The 12,633-nt window shown below is 44.1% G+C and overlaps 1 protein-coding gene across 1 annotated transcript in view; it reads left to right on the forward strand.

The window, feature by feature from the left end:
- The first annotated feature begins 741 nt into the window (after window positions 1-741).
- P2RY6 (pyrimidinergic receptor P2Y6) overlaps window positions 742-12,633 on the forward strand; it is a 135,952-nt gene continuing 124,060 nt past the window's right edge. The window contains exon 1 of the mRNA XM_088479571.1: window positions 742-1,069. The gene's annotated coding sequence lies outside the window, so the exon portion shown is untranslated. The remainder of the gene's footprint in view (window positions 1,070-12,633) is intronic.

Genomic DNA, 12,633 nt, shown 5'->3' on the forward strand with positions numbered 1-12,633 from the left:
GGGCCAAAATGTCACTGCGATCTGGTGCCCATGGTTACATTATAAGACGCTCTGTCGTGATTAGGGATGATAACAAATAGACTCTGGAAGATATCCCGCAGTTCACTAGAAGTAGACGGTCGGATGTATAGTTTTTTGCTATCTGGTTGTGAGGCTTCCCTGTTCTCTTCACCCTTACTCATTACCCCCCTTCCTTTTTCTTTTCATTCTGCTGTAATTACTTAAGAATATATATGTTTTGTTATAAAATGTGACCGTATTTTGTATTATTTTTAGCAAATGTGTTTTCGTTTACCGATTGGAATTGTTTGTGACAGATTTGATATTTGATATTTGTATTATGTTTTAGTCCTTCAATAAATACATAATGTAAAAAAAAAAATTGAGTGAAAATATAAATTTTCACGTTGCGAAACTGGGTGAAAAATATTTATTACCTCTACATTAAAGATTGTAAAACATATGCCCCTGGGTCAGATGAAGAGAAGCCGCATGAAGTGTTCTGGGGGGTGGGGGAACATTTAACATGCGACAAGTGAAATGCTAATGCCAAACAATAGGAGGGGCACAGACGGCTGCCCATGACCCCCTACCTGCCCCTAGGATGGCAATCGTTCCGTCCAGGGTCATTGCTGCACATCACACCCTGCCCTGACTAGTCCACTCCTACAAGTACTGTGTTGTGCTCAGCTGTTCACAGCTCCTGTGTGAGAAAGGGGAGGAATGGTAAAACTTCAGTACAGAGGCTTGTATAGCCGGGAGGCATCAGATCTGCTCAGTGCTGACAGGGGAAGCTGCTGCCAGGGGGTGTCCATGTGTTTCTCCAGCAGGAAATGTGTTGCCATTTGCAGGATAAAATTAGGAGGATAGACGGTGTCTCTGGGTTGTGATTCACATACCGCTAACTTTTATAGTGATCAGATTGCATTACATGACATGACCTTGGCTGTTTTGGAAGCCGCTTGGATAACAACAAGACTCAGACTCGACAGCGCAGAATGCTGCTGAATGGGAAACAGACTTTGTAAAGTAACTGGATACACTGGGATCCCTGAGCTCGGATGTAAAGGTGAGTGGAGTTTATTCCGTACCTTCCATCTGGGAAAACTTGGGCTGGCTTTGTTTGCCAATTAAAGGTGCGTACACACTGGGCGATAATACTGAGCGATTGCACGATTACGACATCGTAATCGTGCAATCGCTCAGTAATCGTGCACAAAAACGTGCACTAAAATGTAGGAAACGACCAGCGATGCGCGACAGATCGCCCATGTTCAGGAATGATGGAGGGTGCCTGCGCTGAGTGACTGATCGTTCAGTGTAGGCACCGCAGGGGATCAGTAATGACAGTACGATTACGATGTCGTAATGGTACTGTCTTTCCTGATCGCACAGTGTGTACGCGCCTGTAACTCACTGGTGCTAAGAGTTTTGTTTTGGAAATAAAACCAGTAATGTAAATAATGCAGAAACAGACTATTAGCACACTGTGTCAGTGCATGCTGGGATGTGTAGTTCCACAGCAGCTGGAGTGCCACAGGATGCCTACCCTTTTGATAATGGATGTAATAAATAATGGACAATTATAATAAATTTAATTTCATGAAATAATACATATTTATAAAACTATGCTTGCTGTGCGTCGCTGCTCTTACTGATTAGAGTTATACTTCATTGTGGTTTTTATTAATGATTATTTATGGATCATAAGTGCTGAGTACAATATGGGAATTTATTTAAAGCATACTGTATATGTCACCTGCACACGGTGGTCGCTGCCATGTCCTGGGCAGGTACCTATTGCTTTGCATTGAACCTGTGACACAGTGAATTGATAGGCTACAGCTCATAAATATTGGATCCGCTCACAAAATATCTGTCTCCTCTGTGAGTAGAGGATGGGTCTGCGATCAATATAGTCCAATATAATAAAACTTCCAATTTAATTATATTTAATTATATTATAAAATGACTCTGATAGTCCCGTTATTACATAGCTCTGGGTGTTGCTGCTAACTCATTACTGCTCATTACTGCTTCTGTAGTGATTTATTGCGCTTGTCTCTATTATCTCTCTAGTTATCCAACACTGTATATACACACAGTCTGAGCAATTGGCCACAAATCGGCATAAAACGGACCAGTCTTGGGGCAATATTCAATATGGGGCGATGACGTAATTTTTGCCTATTTCCAATATCCCCGTATTTAATTTAATTGACTTTTCGCCTGTGTGAAAAGTCAATGTAAAAAAACGGGGATAATTTAGCAGGCGATAAAAAAGTACAGAATTGGGGTTTAGGGGTGCAGGCTTAAAAAAAAATAGCCTGCACCCCTGGGAATGGTCCATAAAAATAATTGTGTTAAAAAAAAAAAAATAGGCACAACCCAAAAAATGAATTCAAATTTTGAGGTTTAAAAAAAAAAATAGGGAACACAATTCTAAATTAGCGGAATGGAGTCCTGAGGGTTTCCCTTATATGCGGCAGGTGTTTTCTTCATTGTGGAGTAGCGGCAGGTGCATTTTTTGCAGAATTTTTAATAATCATTTCAAGGACTTAACAATATGCTTGCCCCATTTTCAAGTACCCCAAATTTGATGGGCATAGTTATTTTTCCCCAAAAAAACTTCTAAATGCTCTTCTGCATCACCTTCTTTAAAGCCGCGTTTATGCACCTGCTGCGGCTATTTAAAAACCCAACAGGGGTGCCCATAGTGATCCCCCATGTCTGGACATCTTTAGGGGGGTCCTAGGATGATTTCCCGAAAATTCCCTTTTTTTTTTGTCACCAATCCAAGTTTCGCAGGTTCCCAATTTCGCCGACTTTGAAATTGAATACGGGGAATAGCGGGCACGCACGCAATACTTTTCCGCTTGGAAAACAGGCGAAGGAGGCGAAAAGTCTGGACTTTTCGCCTCAAATTGAATACGGGCCTTGGATGTAATTTCTGGGACTTATAAAATAAAAGCTTCCTGCATACTTCTAACAAGAAAGTGCTGTGGCAGTGAATAGGTTACTATAACATTTTAGATTGTATACAGTATATTCTGAGCATCCTTCTACGGTTATTAAGCAAATGACCCTGGCAGGTGTAATGGTAACTTCAGCTCAGCAAGGAAAAGTATCTGACTGCCTAGAACTATACTGAAAGGCCGGATGCTGCGGTGTTATCAGATACATGACAATGGCGTCTACTCGGCAATAGTGACGATGTTGCCCAGAATATTATCGGACAACATCGTCACAATTTTTTTTTCAATTATTGACATTTAAGGAAGCTATTCAGCAATATTTTCTGCAGGGAGAGCGGTTGTGGTAACGCGCTGCCCCTGCGATGTTACAGAAGGCGTTGTTATCGGTTTCCCAAAACAATACAAAACCTTCTGTGTCAGTCATGCGCTGGGGAACAGTCTCCGTCCATGCTTTGAGGTGACCGCAGAGGGGTAAGTTCAAATACAGCCTGTCCTAAATTGATTGACATGTGTACACAGGCTTTATTTTAGTCTGTATACATGTATTTTGATGTGATTTTATATTTAACATTTATATATACATTTTAAATATAATAGCACATAAATATAAACGAATACAGGCTAATATAAAGCCTGTGTACACATGTCAATCAATTTAGGGAGGGTTGACATGCTCTAGAGTGACTTACCTGACGGCGGTCACCGCAAACCAGGGACGGAGACTGGGCGGAGTTACAAGATGCTGCAGGGACTTATGGGAACATTTCCCTCTGTCCCTGCAGTTTTCGGGTAATTTAATGTATTTTCTTAATTCTGAGATGGCGTTCTATAAAGTAATGATTTATCGAGTAATTTAGCGCTTTTTGCTTTGCTGAATAGCAAAAAGCGTTAAAGCACTGTAGAGATCAATGGCTGATCCCTACAGTGCGGTACTCTGAGATATGGGAATTAATAGAGAAGATAATCGCGTTATCTTTTCCATTAACCCATTGCTGTATATTGGATTTATTTAAAAAATATGGAAATTATAGTTTATTTTAAAAAATCATTGCTGAATACACCCCAATCTGTGCAAAATACAAGGTGGAAGCAGACAAAGGTCCCATTCATCAAATAACTTGTGTTTAATGAGGAGCAAGAGTGAAGGTTGGAACATCTGTGAATGTAACGTTCTGTGCCTATATTACCTAGTGATCTGCTGGCTGTGCCTGTCCTATAATATTACCCAGCGATCTGCTGGCTGTGCCTGTGCTATAATATTACCCAGCGATCTGCTTTCTGCGTTTGTGCTATAATATTACCCAGCGATCTGCTGGCTACGTCTTTGCTATAATATTACCCAGCGATCTGCTGGCTGTGCCTGTGCTATAATATTACTCAGCGATCTGCTGGCTGCATCTGTGCTATAATATTACTCAGCGATCTGCTTTCTGCGTTTGTGCTATAATATTACCCAGCGATCTGCTGGCTGTGTCTGTGCTATAATATTACCCAGCAATCTGCTGGCTGCATCTGTGCTATAATATTACTCAGCGATCTGCTGGCTGTAGCTGTGCTATTATATTACCCAGCGATTTGCTGGCTGTGTCTTTGCTATAATATTACCCAGCGATCTGCTGGCTGTGTCTGTGCTATAATATTACACAGCGATCTGCTGGCTGTGTCTGTGCTATAATATTACCCAGCGATCTGCTGGCTGTGCCTGTGCTATAATATTACCCAGCGATCTGCTGGCTGTAGCTGTGCTATAATATTACCCAGCGATCTGCTGGCTGTGTCTGTGCTATAATATTACTCAGCGATCTGTTGGCTGTGTCTGTGCTACAATATTACCCAGCGATCTGCTGGCTGTAGCTGTGCTATAATATTACCCAGCGATCTGCTGGCTGCATCTGTGCTATAATATTACCCAGTGATCTGCTGGCTGTGCCTGTGCTATAATATTACCCAGCGATCTGCTGGCTGCGTCTGTGTTATAATATTACTCATGATCTGCTGGCTGTGTGCCGCCCACCGCCTGCGTCTCAAATCCGCCGTTTGCATCCAAAGAGGCTGCATCATCCAAGGTCTGAGCAACCCTATGTCCATCGGAACTAAGACGCCGGGGCCAGTACCGCTGCATACAAGGACGCAATCACTGCCTACGACCCCCCCCCCCACCCGAAACAGTTGCATCATTCTGGTGATTTACTCACCACCACCTCATTACCTACCGCAAATGCTCACTGTGACTCCATCAGCATCGCCTCCTCCTCAGGATCAGGTGAACAGTCCTTATAGAGAAGGAACTGGATGAGGCGTAGCATGTAATACGATGATGTTATTTACCGTATTGTATTTGAATGTAAAAGAATAATGTAGAAATCAGAGAAATTTTTTTTAGAGTTCACATGTATCCAGATTACTGTGGGCAACATCACGTTCAACAGAAAGAGGTTACATTGTAACTACGTTATCTGCTCTTATCGGATTTTTGTTGTCTGTTCATTAAAGTGTAATTGAAGCCAATATTTGACATTATAAAGTGTCTGTATATGTATAATATATAAATATATTACTGAGCTGAATAATATAAATGTGTTCGCTATACTTTCTGACACTCCTGTGCAGCTGGCTGTGATATCAGATGGTATAGCTTCTCTACTAGAACAGACAGAGAGTGACTGATAGCTTGGCAGACTTGCTCTGCACAACCGCACTGTGTGAGGTTTGATATATTCATAAACAGAGGCGAAGCCAGTGTTGTCAGAGTAGCGTACGGTGCTATAGCATCAGTACACTATCCTAAAGATGTAAGGGGGTGTCATCTGTCTGCAGTGGATTTTGGGGAGATATTACATCACTTTCTACCTTCGTGGTTCATATCTGAAGATTTCCAGATTGAGATTTTGTGGTCATTTAACTAAGAAATAATTTTAACAAAGATATACAATTATTTTCAACTTATATCAGGATTTCTAAAAAAATAAAAATATATCAGTAACTTCACTGAGCGTGACAGTGACAGGTTTACTAGGGAACTTTGTTACAGGAAATGAGAACTGTTGTTAGGCAAATACTAGTTGTAGCTTTCAGGGAAACCACTTTTGGACATAAATTGTCCCCACTTACCAAACCCGCACTCCAGCTGCAAAGCTCCCCAATTTGGCTGGCAGAACAATAAACCATATCGCAAAATTTGCAAGTGTTGGGGCTTATGTGAGTTCACCAAGAGGAAAGGTCAATGTGCCTTTAATAGATCAAAATGAGGGGACGGGACATTTTTGTTAATCCTGGGTGTCCTCTGCAAGCGTTATATAAAAGCAATAAGTCTTCGGCTTTACTTATGGATATTATTTTCAGGAGTTTATGGGGTCTATTCATTATGTTCATTATCGGGGTCCGAACGGAGCCCGATAATTAACATACTAACTCGCCGCGAGCGCTGGAGCAATTCATCGTTGCTCCAGCACAGAGACAGCTGATCCGCAAATCAGCTGTCTCCACGAGCGGCTTAACTACCATCGGAACAGTGAGACAAGTGCGCATGTGTGACCTACAGGTCACGCATGTGCACAAGAGCTCCGACGTCTGGCGGAAGGAGCCGGACAGAGACGGAGGGTTGGATCCCCTCCTCGCAACCTGGAACTACTTCCCACAGGCAGTGGCGTCCCTACCTCTCTTTTCACCTGGTGCGGGTAGCTAGTAATAGGGGGTGTGTCCTCGCGTGTGGGGGTGGGTCCTCGCGGCCCCTACCCCCGTCTTTTGTCACACTTGGGGTGCCAGAGGTGCAGGCTGCCCCCCGGGGACAACCTGTGTGAAGTGCCGGCCACCTCACTGTGCTAGGAGCTGAGTGCTGAACTTAATGCAGCACCAGGCTCTTGTCACTGAGGGGGAGCCACCACTTTGGTGTCACCCCTCGGCTGGTGACAGCCAGGTGCGGCCTGTACCCCCCTTGTGACGCCAGTGCCCACAGGGAAGGAGTGGGTTGCCTACTATACCTGAAGGTGTGGTAGACTCCAAATTTTTCGGGTAGTCCCCGGCACCCCCAGAAGGGTGGCCGTATCTCCCAAATCCTCCCAACTTCCTAGGAAATCAGCGTAGGGAGAGGGTGGGGCTAATCAGGAACCTAATGATGTGGGAGTCCGGCCTCACCCTCTACAGCAGTAAGCTGCGTCTCTTCATCGGGCTCCTTCCGGCAAGGAGACTTTAAAAGTAGGAAAGTATGCAAATAGTACAATAAATTTAAACCGTTAGATATCTCCGATATACAACAGAAGGACAGACAAGAACAATCGCTGTCAGTGAGCCAGTGCCCTGGGAGGCCTGACAGACAAGACCAGAGCTACTGAGAAAGTTGGGGATGCACTTCTGACTATTATTTTAGGGGAAGGGGGTGGGATAGGAACTGCTTGAATGCCTTCTAGCAGCTTCGAACTTCCTGTACGTGATTGACGCTGTGATTTGTGCAGAAAGTGTTTTATTCTGCACGGCGGCCTCTTATCTGTTTGTTGAATTCTATTTTTGAGGTTTTCCTGAAAGCGGCTGGATGCCAGGAATGTGGTGAGCGAGAAAAAATTCCTATTCAGGAAAAGCAAAAGAGCGTGAACTTTAAATAGTGAATGTGTCAGCGGTGGGCAAAGACTGATGAATGACATCTCACAAAGGACTTTACTATGTCGCATGACGTGAGCGTGTTTACTTGCCCTGAGAACCAAAGGCTTGTCTCTATACTGTGTGCCAGATGTTGTGTAACGTGGTTAGTCAAACCGTCCCTGCACTACTAGGGCAACATGCAATAATACGGGATACTTGTTTATGTTGTCATCACAAAGAGCAGTGAGTGATAAGTACTGAGAGATACACAGCCATCATACAGCAGTGAGTGATAAGCACTGAGAGATACACAGCCATCATGCGGCAGTGAGTGATAAGCACTGAGAGTTACACAACCATCATGTAGAAGTGAGTGATAAGCACTGAAAGATACACAGCCATCATGCAGCAGTGAGTGATAAGCACTGAGAGATACACAGCCATCATGGAGCAGTGAGTGATAAACACTGAGATACACAGCCATCATGCAGCAGTGAGTGATAAGTACTGTGAGATACACAGCCATCATGTAGCAGTGAGTGATAAGCACTGAGAGATACACAGCCATCATGCAGCAGTGAGTGATAAGCACTGAGAGTTACACAGCCATCATGCAGCAGTGAGTGATAAGCACTGAGAGTTACACAGCCATCATGTAGCAGTGAGTGATAAGCACTGAGAGTTACACAGCCATCATCTAGCAGTGAGTGATAAGCACAGAGAGATACACAGACATCATGCAGCAGTGAGTGATAAGCACTTGGAGATACACAGCCATCATGGAGTAGTGAGTAATAAGCACTGAGAGATACACAGCCATCATGCATCTGTGAGTAATAAGCACTGAGAGATACACAGCCATCATGCATCTGTGAGTACTAAGCACTGAGAGATACACAGCCATCATGCATCTGTGAGTAACAAGCACTGAGAGATACACAGCCATCATGCAGCAGTGAGTGATAAGCACTGAGAGATACACAGCCATCATACAGCTGTGAGTAATAAGCACTTAGAGATACACAGCCATCATGTAGCAGTGAGTGATAAGCACTGAGAGATACACAGCCATCATGCAGCTGTGAGTAATAAGCACATAGATATACACAGCCATCATGGAGCAGTGAGTAATAAGCACTGAGAGATACACAGCCATCATGCAGCAGTGAGTAATAAGCACTGAGAGATACACAGCCATCATGCAGCAGTGAGTGATAAGCACTGAGAGATACACAGCCATCATGCAGCAGTGTGTGATAAGCACTGAGAGATACACAGCCGTCACGCAGCAGTGAGTTATAAGCACTTGGAGATACACAGCCATCATGCAGCTGTGAGTAATAAGCACTGAGAGATACACAGCCATCATGTAGCAGTGAGTGATAAGCACTGAGAGATACACAGACATCATGCAGCTGTGAGTAATAAGCATTTGGAGATACACAGCCATCATGGAGTAGTGAGTAATAAGCACTGAGAGATACACAGCCATCGTGCAGCTGTGAGTGATAAGCACTGAGAGATACACAGCCATCATGCATCTGTGAGTAATAAGCACTTAGAGATACACAGCCATCATGGGGCAGTGAGTAATAAGCACTGAGAGATACACAGCCATCATGCAGCAGTGAGTGATGAGTACTGAGAGATACACAGCCATCATGCAGCTGTGAGTAATAAGCACTTAGAGATACACAGCCATCATGCAGCAGTGAGTGATAAGCACTGAGAGATACACAGCCATCATGGAGCAGTGAGTGATAAGCACTGAGAGATACACAGACATCATGCAGCAGTGAGTGATAAGCACTGAGAGATACACAGCCATCATGAAGCAGTGAGTAATAAGCACTGCGAGATACACAGCCATAATGCAGCAGTGAGTAATAAGCACTGAGAGATACACAGCCATCATGCAGCAGTGTGAGATAAGCACTGAGAGATACACAGCCATCATGAAGCAGTGAGTAATAAGCACTGCGAGATACACAGCCATCATGCAGCAGTGAGTAATAAGCACTGAGAAATACACAGCCATCATGCAGCAGTGTGTGATAAGCACTGAGAGATACACAGCCATCATGGAGCAGTGAGTAATAAGCACTGCGAGATACACAGCCATCATGGAGCAGTGAGTAATAAGCACTGCGAGATACACAGCCATCATGCAGCAGTGAGTGATAAGCACTGAGAGATACACAGCCATCATGGAGCAATGAGTAATAAGCACTGAGAGATACACAGCCATCATGCAGCAGTGTGTGGTAAGCACTGAGAGATACACAGCCATCATGAAGCAGTGAGTGATAAGCACTGAGAAATACACAACCATCATGGAGCAGTGAATAATAAGCTCTGCGAGATACACAGCCATCATGCAGCAGTGAGTGATAAGCACTGAGAGATACACAGCCATCATGCAGCAGTGAGTGATAAGCACTGAGAGATACACAGCGATCATGCAACAGTGAGTGATAGGCACTGAGAGATACACAGCCATCATGCAGCAGTGAGTGATAAGTACTGAGAGATACACAGCCATCATGCAGCAGTGAGTGATAAGTACTGAGAGATACACAGCCATCATGCAGCAGTGAGTAATAAGCACTGAGAGATACACAGCCATCATGCAGCAGTGAGTGATAAGCACTGAGATACACAGCCATCATGCAGCAGTGAGTGATAAGCACTGAGAGATACACAGCCATCATGCAGCAGTGAGTGATAAGTACTGAGAGATACACAGCCATCATGCAGCAGTGAGTAATAAACACTGAGATACACAGCCATCATGCAGCAGTGAGTGATAAGTACTGAGAGATACACAGCCATCATTCAGCAGTGAGTAATAAGCACTGAGATACACAGCCATCATGCAGCAGTGAGTGATAAGTACTGAGAGATACACAGCCATCATGCAGCAGTGAGTGATAAGCACTGAGCGATACACAGCCATCATGCAGCAGTGAGTGATAAGCACTGAGATACACAGCCATCATGCAGCAGTGAGTGATAAGCACTGAGAGATACACAGCCATCATGCAGCAGTGAGTGATAAGTACTGAGAGATACACAGCCTTCATGCAGCAGTGAGTGATAAGCACTGAGAAATACACAGCCATCATGCAGCTGTGAGTCATAAGCACTGAGAAATACACAGCCATCATGCAGCAGTGAGTGATAAGCACTGAGAGATACACAGCCATCATGCAGCAGTGAGTAATAAGCACTGAGAGATACACAGCCATCATGCAGCAGTGAGTGATAAGCACTGAGAAATACACAGCCATCATGCAGCAGTGAGTGATAAGCACTGAGAGATACACAGCCATCATGCAGCAGTGAGTAATAAGCACTGAGAGATACACAGCCATCATGCAGCAGTGAGTGATAAGCACTGAGAAATACAAAGCCATCATGTAGCAGTGTGTGATAAGCACTGAGAGATACACAGCCATCATGCAGCAGTGAGTAATAAGCACTGAGAGATACACAGCCATCATGCAGCAGTGAGTGATAAGTACTGAGAGATACACAGCCATCATGCAGCAGTGAGTAATAAGCACTGAGAGATACACAGCCATCATGCAGCAGTGAGTGATAAGTACTGAGAGATACACAGCCATCATGCAGCAGTGAGTAATAAGCACTGAGAAATACACAGCCATCATGCAGCAGTGAGTGATATGTACTGAGAGATACACAGCCATCATGCAGCAGTGATAAGTACTGAGAGATACACAGCCATCATGCAGCAGTGAGTGATAAGCACTGAGAAATACACAGCCATCATGCAGCAGTGAGTAATAAGCACTGAGAGATACACAGCCATCATGCAGCAGTGATTGATGAGTACTGAGAGATACACAGCCATCAGAAGCTGTGAGTAATAAGCACTTAGAGATACACAGCCATCATGTAGCAGTGAGTGATAAGCACTGAGAGATACACAGCCATCATGCAGCAGTGAGCGATAAGCACTGAGAGATACACAGCCATCATGCAGCAGTGAGTGATAAGCACTGAAAGATACACAGCCATCATGTATCAGTGAGTGATAAGCACTGAAAAATACACAGCCATCATGCAGCAGTGAGTGATAAGCACTGAAAGATACACAGCCATCATGGAGCAATGAGTAATAAGCACTGAGAGATACACAGCCATCATGCAGCAATGGGTAATAAGTACTGAGAGATACACAGCCATCATACAGCTGTGAGTAATAAGCACTTAGAGATAGACAGCCATCATGAAGCAGAGAGTGATAAGCACTGAGAGATACACAGCCATCATGCAGCAGTGAGTAATAAGCACTTAGAGATACACAGCCATCATGTAGCAGTGAGTGATAAGCACTGAGAGATACACAGCCATCATGTAGCAGTGAGTGATAAGCACTGAGAGATACACAGCCATCATGCAGCTGTGAGTAATAAGCACATAGATATACACAGCCATCATGGAGCAGTGAGTAATAAGCACTGAGAGATACACAGCCATCATGCAGCAGTGAGTAATAAGCACTGAGAGATACACAGCCATCATGCAGCAGTGAGTGATAAGCACTGAGAGATACACAGCCATCATGCAGCAGTGTGTGATAAGCACTGAGAGATACACAGCCGTCACGCAGCAGTGAGTTATAAGCACTTGGAGATACACAGCCATCATGCAGCTGTGAGTAATAAGCACTGAGAGATACACAGCCATCATGTAGCAGTGAGTGATAAGCACTGAGAGATACACAGACATCATGCAGCTGTGAGTAATAAGCATTTGGAGATACACAGCCATCATGGAGTAGTGAGTAATAAGCACTGAGAGATACACAGCCATCGTGCAGCTGTGAGTGATAAGCACTGAGAGATACACAGCCATCATGCATCTGTGAGTAATAAGCACTTAGAGATACACAGCCATCATGGGGCAGTGAGTAATAAGCACTGAGAGATACACAGCCATCATGCAGCAGTGAGTGATGAGTACTGAGAGATACACAGCCATCATGCAGCTGTGAGTAATAAGCACTTAGAGATACACAGCCATCATGCAGCAGTGAGTGATAAGCACTGAGAGATAC

Source organism: Taudactylus pleione, unplaced genomic scaffold, assembly GCF_031769625.1.
Source record: "Taudactylus pleione unplaced genomic scaffold, aTauple2 ptg000241l, whole genome shotgun sequence".
NCBI classification, from domain to species: domain Eukaryota; kingdom Metazoa; phylum Chordata; class Amphibia; order Anura; family Myobatrachidae; genus Taudactylus; species Taudactylus pleione.